Source organism: Aquarana catesbeiana, linkage group LG03 (genome assembly GCF_042186555.1).
Source record: "Aquarana catesbeiana isolate 2022-GZ linkage group LG03, ASM4218655v1, whole genome shotgun sequence".
NCBI classification, from domain to species: Eukaryota; Metazoa; Chordata; class Amphibia; order Anura; family Ranidae; genus Aquarana; species Aquarana catesbeiana.
In genome coordinates, this window is record NC_133326.1 from 620,577,537 (window position 1) to 620,587,844 (window position 10,308).

The window sequence follows — 10,308 nt, forward strand, 5'->3', positions numbered from 1 at the left end:
CCATTTTCTGCACAAGTCTTATCTAAAACATTTTAGGGGCTCTACTGGAAAGCTTCAGCTCCATATTCCCATTGCTCAATTAGTGCTATCAAACAATAAAGAAAATGAAACAGATGTCTTTTATTCATTATATTTTAATGGATAATAATCATACAATGACTGCACTGTAAACTACAAAATACATTTTAGGCAATAAAAAAGGTTTTATCTCCAGTTCATGGCAATAATGTTGTCCAGCAATGGAAGTTTCTTTTCTTCCTCTGGCTCCAGTTTTTAGCTTTTGAACTCTTTTTACCTTAAAGCAGAGAGTTCAGCAGGCCTTTCACCAGACACTGCAAAGTGCCATTATTCCTTTAAAGTCACTGCTTACTTTGCATCTTTTCAATACCTGTGACATATGTTTTAGCAGTTCCTCAATGACATCCACATTCTTCTACAATCATATCTTTGTGGTGTTTCATTACCACATCTCCATTGTCATTCATCAGCATAGACAAAGGTCTCATTTTCACTGGGGCACAGGAGGCACATTCAACTTTATCTGAATTGAATAGCTTCAGCAAACTCTGTAAAACAAAAAAATAGATATATGTTAGTTTACAAATCTACCAGAAAATGATGATGCACACATCAAACAATCCACATATTTAGCACAGCAATATACAATTGATACATCTAACATTCCTCTAAAGTAGACATGTCAAACTGGTTGGACTTCATGCATCTCATCTACATCTTTCTTATGGCCCTCAGCCAATATGAGGATTACAATTGAACATAGCATTGGTTTACTGTAAGGTGAATTACATTAAAAAAACAAGGCTTTTTAATTGCCATGCTGATCCTTAAACATAACTGTTATGCCCCATTCACACGGTCGGATTTTCCGACTGAAAATGTTCGATGGAAGCCTTCTATCGGACATTCCGACCGTGTGTAGGCTCCATCGGACATTCTCCATCGGAATTTCCATTGCACAGATCTGGTTCTCAAATTTTCCAACAACAAAATCCGTTGTTGGAAATTCCGATCCTGTGTACACAATTCCGACACACAAAGTTCCACGCATTCTCAGAATCAAGCAGAAGAGCAGCACTGGCTATTAAACTTCATTTTTCTCAGCTCGTCGTACATGTTGTACGCCACCGCGTTCATGATGTTCGCAATTTCTGAGCAACTTTGTGTGACTGTGTGTATGCAAGACAAGTTTGAGCCAACATCCGTCGGAAAAAATCCATGGATTTTGTTGTCGGAATGTCCGATCAATGTCCGATCGTGTGTACGCGGCATAAGAGAAATTCCATTAAATGCTGCCCTTTATAGAGTTTATCCAGATTTGGACTCCACATTTTTGGGGTTTGACATGCCTGCCCTAAGGAGTCAGGCTAGTTGACACTCATCTAAGGATCCTGTTACCCGTTTATTATACTTAAGATTTAATATTTCAAACATATGATGTGGGTTAAATGAGAGTTCTTTAACCAAGAGTGAAAGCTTTAACACAATAACAATATTTATCGGTAAGTAGTTGAAAGTCTATCTAATACTAAAAAATCTATCTATAGTCTACACCAAGGAAGAAAATATTAGGCTAAAATAAGAGAATTACATGAAGGAATACAGAGTATATTCCTTAACCACTTCAGCCCGGAAGGATTTACCCCCTTCCTGTTCAGAGCACTTTTTACAATTTGGCACTGCGTTGCTTTAACTGACAATTGCGCGGTCATGCAATGCTGTACCCAAACAAAATTTGCGTCCTTTTCTTCCCAAAATAGAGCTTTCTTTTGATGGTATTTGATCACCTCTGCAGTTTTTATTTTTTGTGCTATAAATGGAAAAAGACGGAAAATTTAGAAAAAAATTATATTTTCTACATTTTGTTATAAAAAAAATCCAATAAACTCAATTTTAGTCGTACATTTAGGCCAAAATGTATTAGGCCACATGTTTTTGGTAAAAAAAATGTCAATAAGCGTATATTTATTGGTTTGCGCAAAACTATAGCGTCTACAAACTAGGGTACATTTTGTGGAATTTACACAGCTTTTAGTTTATGACTGCCTATCTCATTTCTTGAGGTGCTAAAATGGCAGGCCAGTACAAAACTCCCCCAAATGACCCCATTTTGGAAAGTAGACACCCCAAGGAAATTGCTGAGAGGCATGTTGAGCCCACTGAATATTACATTTTTTTGACTCAAGTGATTGAATAATGATAAAAAAAAATTACAAAAAGTTGTCACTAAATGATATATTGCTCACACGTGCCATGGTTATATGTGGAATTGCACCCCAAAATACATTTAGCTGCTTCTCCTGAGTTTGGGGATACCACATGTGTGGGACTTTTTGGGAGCCTAGCCAAGTACGGGGCCCCGAAATCCAAGCACCGCCTTCAGGATTTCTAAGGGCGTAAATGTTTGATTTCACTCCTCATTACCTATCACAGTTTTGAAGGCCATAAAATGCCAAGATGGCACAACCCCCCAAATGACCCCATTTTGGAAAGTAGACACCCCAAGCTATTTGCTGAGAGGCATGTTGAGTCCATGGAATATTTTTTATTTTGACACAAGTTGCAGGAAAATTACAAACTTTTTTTTTGCACAAAGTTGTCACTAAATGATATATTGCTCACACAGGCCATGGGCATATGTGGAATTGCACCCCAAAATACATTCTGCTGATTCTCCTGAGTACGGGGATACCACATGTGTAGGACTTTTTGGGAACCTAGCCGCATACGGGGCCCTGAAATCCAAGCACCGCCTTCAGGATTTCTAAGGGCATAAATTTTTGATTTCACTCCTCACTACCTATCACAGTTTTGAAGGCCATAAAATGCCCAGATGGCACCCCCCCAAATTACCCCATTTTGGAAAGTAGACACCCCAAGCTATTTGCTGAGAGGCATGGTGAGTATTTTGCAGGTCTCATTTGTTTTTGAAAATGAAGAAACACAAAAAAAATCTATTTTTTTTCTTTTTTCAATTTTCAAAACTTTGTGACAAAAAGTGAGGTCTGCAAAATACTCACCATACCTCTCAGATAGCTTGGGGTATCTACTTTCCAAAATGGGGTCATTTGGGGGGGTTTGTGCCATCTGGGCATTCCATGGCCTCCGAAACTGTCATAGGCAGTGAAGAGTGAAATCAAAAATTTACACCCTTAGAAAGCCTGAAGGCGGTGCTTGGTTTTTGGTGTCCAGTACGCAGCTAGGCTCCCAAAAAGTCACACACATGTGGTATCCCCGAACTCAGGAGAAGAAACAGAATGTATTTTGGGGTGTAATTTCACATATTCCCATGGCATGTTTGAGCAATATATCATTTAGTGACAACTTTGTGCAAAAAAAAAGAAAAGGGTCTTTTTCCCGCAACTTGCGTCACAATATAAAATATTTCACGGACTCGACATGCCTCTCAGAAAATATCTTGGGGTGTCTACTTTCCAAAATGGGGTAATTTGGGGGGGTTTGAACTGTCCTGGCATTTTATGCACAACATTTAGAAGCTTATGTCACACATCACCCACTCTTCTAACCACTTGAAGACATTATATTTTTTTTTAAAGCAAAGGTCCTAAAGATTAAAATGGTGGGTGTTTCATTTTTTTTTCACAGAATTTGCGCAGCGATTTTTCAAACGCATTTTTTGGGGAAAAAACAAACTTTTTAAAATTTTAATGCACTAAAACACACTATATTTCCCAAATGTTTGATGAAATAAAAAAGATGATCTTAGGCCGAGTACATGGATACCAAACACGACATGCTTTAAAATTGCACACAAACGTGCAGTGGCGACAAACTAAATACATTTTTAAAAGCTTTTAAAAGCCTTTACAGGTTACCATTTTAGATTTACAGAGGAGGTCTACTGCTAAAATTACTGCCCTTGATCTGACCTTCATGGTGATACCTCACATGCATGGTGCAATTGCTGTTTACATTTGACGCCAGACCGATGCTTGCTTTTTTTTTTAGCATTCTTATTGTTATCTCAGGGAATGTAAATATCCCCTATGATCGCAATAGGTAGTGACAGGTACTCTTTTTTGAAAAAATTGGACCCTAGATCTCTCCTCTGCCCTTAAAGCATCTGACCACACCAAGATCGGTGTGATAAAATGCTTTCCCAATTTCCCAATGGCGCTGTTTACATCCGGCAAAATCTAAGTCATAAAATGCTTGTAGCTTCAGGTTTCTTAGGCCATAGAGATGATTGGAGCCATTCTGGTCTCTGATCAGCTCTATGGTCAGCTGGCCGAATCAATGGCTGCATTCTCAGGTTCCCTGTTGGGACAGGAGAGCCAGAGAAAAACATGAAAGACGGTGGGAGGGGGGGCGTTCCCTCCCACTGCTTGTAAAAGCAATCTAGAGGCTAATTAGCTGCTAGGATTGCTTTTACATGAAAGCCGACCACTGGCTGAAAAGAATGATACCAAGATGATAACTAAACCTGCAGGCATCATTCTGGTATAGCCACTCAAAGTCCAGCAACATACCAGTATGTTGCTGGTGCTTGTTGGGCATATACAGTATTGTAAACTTTTTTTCATGCAGCCTGTGGGCTGAACGAAAAAAAAGAGATTGATCATGGGTATGCCCACCATTAGAATACCTCCCTTCATCCACCCACTTCTAATGATGGGCATACATGCACTGTTTATATATGCTGAAGCATGGGGGCATCCGCCCCAAAAGATAGGAGCAAATCGCTCCTCCGCCCCTGCTGCCCCCATGCTTCAGCATATATGCTCTTTTTTTAACTGTGGTGGTGAAATCACCTCCTACAGCGCTGGAGTCACGGCTTTATGTATTGTGGGAGCAAACGCTGTTGCTGTCAAGATAAATACATCCGCGCTGCAACTGAATGGCGTACCTGCTAAGCAAATGATGGTTAACAATAAAACAAAATAACATGACAGTAAAACAGTAAGACTTACCATACCTGCAAAGCAAATACAAAAGAAACAGAAAAAAATAAAACATTTAACGCAAAATATATATATGCCGAAGCATGGGGGCATCCTCACACAAAAGGTAGGAGCAAATCTCTCCTCCGCCCCTGCTGCCCCCATGCTTCGGCATATATGCTGAAGTACGTAACTGTGGTGGTTAAATCACCTCCAACAGCGCTGGAGTCACAGCTTTATGTATCATGGGAGTAAACGCTGTTGCTGTTAAGATAAACAAATCCGTGCTGCAACTGAATGGCATACCTGCTAAGCAAATGATGGTTGACAATAAAACAAAATAACATTACAGTATAACAGTAAGACTTACCATACCTGCAAAGCAAATTTTAAAAAAATTGTAAAAAATAAAACATTTTTTAACGCAACCTCTGCCTAAAATATATATATGCCGAAGCATGGGGGCATCCTCCCGCAAAAGGTAGGAGCAAATCGCTCCTCCGCCCCTGCTGCCCCCATGCCTTAGCATATATGCTGAAGTATGTAACTGTGGTGGTGAAATCACCTCCTACAGCTCTGGAGTAACGGCTTTATGTATCGTGGGAGCAAATGCTGTTGCTGTCAAGATAAATAAATCCGCGCTGCAGCTGAATTGCGTACCTGAAAACAAAAAAGGGTTAACAATAAAACACAGTAAACAGTAAAGTATTAAAAAAATGCATATCTGAAAAACAAACATGATAAAACATAATACCAATAAAATATTGCAGAATAGAATACAGTAAAAAAGAGCAGAACAATAGAGAGAGAATAGAGAGAGAGAGAGAACAATAAAACAACAACTATTTATGTTTTTTTTATTTCATATATTTTTTTGTGTTTTTTTTTTTACTTTTTTTTTACTCTTTTTTTTTCAACTGTAACTTTTGTAACTGGTACCAGGTTTGGGTCTTTCAAAATGCGATGGCATCTTGGGAGACCATGTGAAAGTATGCCTAGTCTGTGCAGTGCTGTACCCTATGCTAAAACTCAACTAGTGTATGGTAGCGTTCAAAACATTCACCAATGCAAAGACCAGGATTGTCAGGACAGGAGGGACAATAATAGCGGGTGTCACGCCTATATCCGTGTTTGCTGCAGACACGACATCTTCTTTGGGGGGCTCGTTGGGTAGGGGTACTCGGGAGGACATAAGGAAAATGCCTCTCATGCAGCCGGCTCACTGCATTTGGTTGGGGAAGGTGAGGTGGAGCACCATCTGGAAACAGAAGGGCTCTGATGATCTCTTCCTGGAATTTAAGGAAGGATCCAGTCCATCCTGAAGCTCTGTATAGCACATGAGCGTTCAGCAAAGCCAATTGAAATAAATAAACAGACACTTTTTTGTCCCAGCGTCTGGCCTTATGGGCAACTAGGTACGGCGCCAAAAACTGGTCGTTGAGGTCCACCCCTCCCATGTTAAGGTTATATTTGTGGACACAGAGGGGTTTCTCCACAACACCAGTCACCGTAGGAATTTGGACCGTCGTGTCTGCATGAAGGGAGGTAAGAACGAAAACATTCTTATTATCCTTCCACTTCATAGTGAACAAATTATTACACTGCAAGCAGGCTCTCTCCCCCAGCCTAAGACGGGAATCTACAAGCCGCTGGGGAAAGCCCCGGCGATTAGGTCGCACAGTGCCACATGCTCCAATCTGATAATCAAACAGGTGACTAAAAAGTGGCACGCTCGTGTAATAATTGTCCACGTACAAGTGGTACCCCTTTCCGAATAAGGGTGACACCAAGTCCCACACAATCTTGCCAGCGCTTCCTGCGTAGCCAGGGCAGTTTGTCGGCTCTACGTGACTATCTTTTCCCTCATAAATCATAAAACTACATGTATAGCCTGTGGCCCTGTCACAGAGCTTATACATCTTATCGCCCGTATCTGGCACGCTTGCTGGGAAGGTACTGTTTGAATGACAAGCAGCCAGAAAACTTAATCAGGTACTCATCAACGCAGACAACTTGATGGGGAGTAAACAAGTCTGCAAAACGTTGGTTGAAGTGGTTTACGAGGGGCCGAATTTTGTAGAGGTCTGGAACGCCTGACCTTGGCAGGGACCACAACTCTGTCATCAGAGCTATCTGTCATGGAGCTGCTGTTCTCTACAGGATCGTATTCGGAGCCTGAATCTGACAGATGAGTGACTTCCTCTTCACTATCTGTCATGCTCAGAAACGTGTAGGCCTCTTCACTAGTGTACCTTCAATTTGCCATTTTGGGCTCTAAATTTAGTGGTACACTAGTGAGACTCACAGGTAAAAAAGCTCCTGCCTGTTGGCGACTGTATCAAAACGCTACCAAAAAAACTGTTAGCGATTGCAGGGATCAGGTCTGACTCTGCGAACACTGCAGTTATATGTGTTTAGTGTTTTGTAAGTGACAGTGATCGATTGATACTGCACTTGGGTGGGCTGGGCTGGGCTGGGCTGAGGGGCAAAACGCAGGTGCTATCTGGGCTGATCCCGCTAACACTGCAATTTTGGGAACCCTAAACAGCTGGGGACGCTAGTATAGATCTGATCGGATCAGATATTGATCCGTTCAGATACTATACCACTAAGGGAGGTGTATGCTGCGTGCGTGGGTGTTAGCGCTACTGGCACTGCCTGGGGCGACGCAGACCCTATCTGACCCAAAAACTTAACTTATATCACCTGCCGGGCGATCAGGGGGTTAAACCTTTATTAGGTAATAAACGGTGGGTGCCCTGACACTATAAAAAAGAAACTAACTAACCAGCGTCACCCGTAACAGTTATGCGCTGATCACTGGTGAAAGGGTTAACTAGGGGGCAATCAAGGTGTTAAAACATTTATTAGGTAGTATATGGGGGTCCCTGACGCTATAAAACGCTGATGGCGAACCTAAATACTTACCTCTCTAACTAGCGTCACTTGTGACACTAATACAGCGATCAGAAAAACGATCGCTTATTGACACTGGCGATGGGGGGTGATCAAGGGGTTAACCTTTATTAGGGAGGTTAGGGGGGTATCCTAGACCTAAAGGGGGCTAACCCTAACTGTCCTACCACTTATAACTGTCACAAACTGACACCAATGCAGTAAGCAGAAAAAAAAACTGCTATTGGTGTCACTGTGACAGGAGGTACAGGGGGGTGATCGGGGGGTGATGGGGGGTGAAATGTGTGCCTAGAGTGTTCTACTGTTAGTGTAGTGTTTGGTGCACTTACTTGATGTCTTCTCTCCTCGGCGCCGGAACGGAAAAGACCGACTCAAGGAGAGATGACATCACTTCCTCTGCCGCTGTTTACATTTCAGAGGCAGAGGAAGAATGTCATTGGCTGGGAGCGATCGCGTGTGGCCATGAATGGATGGCCTCCCCCTCACCTTTGATCGCTCGGGGAAAGATGCCGACCACCTCTGGCACCGGGGGGGTCCGATTTGACCCCCTGCCTGCAGAAGGCAAGTAACGTACCCATACGTTACTTTGCCTGCCCGTGACATTCTGCCAACGTATATCGTCGTGAGGCGGTCGGCAAGTGGTTAAAACATTAATCTACAAACATATTTAGTTACAAGTAAAAGGGCAGACCTTTCCCTTAATTACCCATTTCTCACCAAGGTTACATTCTGATGGGTGCTCTACCATAAAGAGCGAGTTTCCTCCTATCCAGTCTGTGTACATCAACACAGTCTGATGCCTCACTGGCTGGCATAGCGTGACTTCTGATTGTTAGCTTCCCTATACTTTGCCTAAGTCAGCCCCCTTTAATGCAAATCCTTGTGAGCCAGAGATTGACTCGAATTTTCCTGGGAAATTAAGTATTGGCCTCCCTTCATTGCATATCCCAGCATGGGATCCTTTGAAGTGAGTTTGTGTAAAACAAAGAGGTTTGAATCCCATTGTTTGTACACAAAAGCCTGGGCCCTGTCTTGTCTGGTCTTCTCACAGATATGTGTGATGATACTATCTTCCAGCCTGCATAGATACAAGCTAAATTATATATATTCCTAATTACAATTTTTTTACAGCTATTAATGGAAATTTCACATAATCCATAAAGACCACTAAACCCATAATAAAAGTTACATGCAATATGTAATATTCCTCCAATGCTGTCCGTCTAATAGCACCCATTATTACGAAATACTGAATGGCACCAAATATTAAAGAATACTTGAAAAAGGCAAAGACAGTTATCAGTGAAAAAAAATTACACTTACCATAATGTAAGCATGGTTGGTTGGTTTGAAGGGCTCACTTAAGGGCAGGCTCCTTCACATCTCTAGGCATTGAAATTCTTCGGGTAGATAATCAGATTTCCCCACCCGAACTTCTCAAAGTCCACCATCTAATCAACCCTTTGACACAAGGGTTTTCCATCCTCCTAGGTTCTGGATCGAAAGTTTTTCCTGTGCCTTTTGATACCATGTTCACTTTTTACTTCTGGTGACAACACATATTTAGAAGACTCCACTGTTTGGATGAGGTTGGGATATCCGTTGACATTAGCAGAAGTGTTGTCCTTTGTGAACACCATCAATACAACTCTGTCAGTAGATATGTCTCTGCAACCGTTCTCATGATCCTTCTAAGATGAGGTTCCACCCCCCCATGATATCATCATAATATGAACTTTGACGAAGGTTGAGATAAGCATTAAAAATTTTAGTGAGGTTAAACACTTTCCAGGAGTCACCCATTGTTTCAGATGAATCAATCTGAAAAGACTGCAGAAGCAGTCTCTTGGAACCTTGTTCACTGTGGTAAATATACAGAGTCATATCTTGTGTTTTCTCTGTAGGAGATAGTTGAATCCTAAACTCTGCCAATTGAATCTCATTACTGCTTGAGAGAGGACATATCAAAGTAAAGTTCAAGACCTTCTCTATGGAAGATAATCTAGCCCATCAATAATCAAATTATCATTACATTTAGGTAATAAATAAAGCAGCATGTTATATGGGAAAAAATGTTGGCAATAGTTCTGTACTTACTTTTGGCAGTAAGGCTTAAGACAGTATCTGAATCTTTAAGGGTGGAATGCTCCAGGCTGGACCGACCTGTGTCATTCCCCATAATGAGACTCTGATAGAGCTGCATCATAAATGGTGAGTACATCTTATTTGAAGAGTATGCTTGTCCATCAAGACTGCTTGCAGTTCTTAATCCTTGGTTAGATTGTTGAAGAGGAATTTTTTTTTTTGGTTTCCTTGCATAAAGGCTGGCAATCCCTGTACCATGGAGATGGTTGTGAGGTAGTGAATGGCATTCAGCCAGGTCCTTTTCTCTCAGATTTCCTACACCCTCTCTTGACTTGTAATTTCTCAGGCAGGGCCAGCGCTACCAATAGGCAAGGTAGGCACCGGCCTA

At 41.6% G+C, this 10,308-nt stretch overlaps 1 pseudogene; it reads right to left on the reverse strand.

Moving 5' to 3' along the window:
• Positions 1–413: 413 nt before the first annotated feature.
• On the reverse strand, positions 414–10,103 carry LOC141134694 (nodal homolog 2-A-like; annotated as a pseudogene).
• Positions 10,104–10,308: the final 205 nt, after the last annotated feature.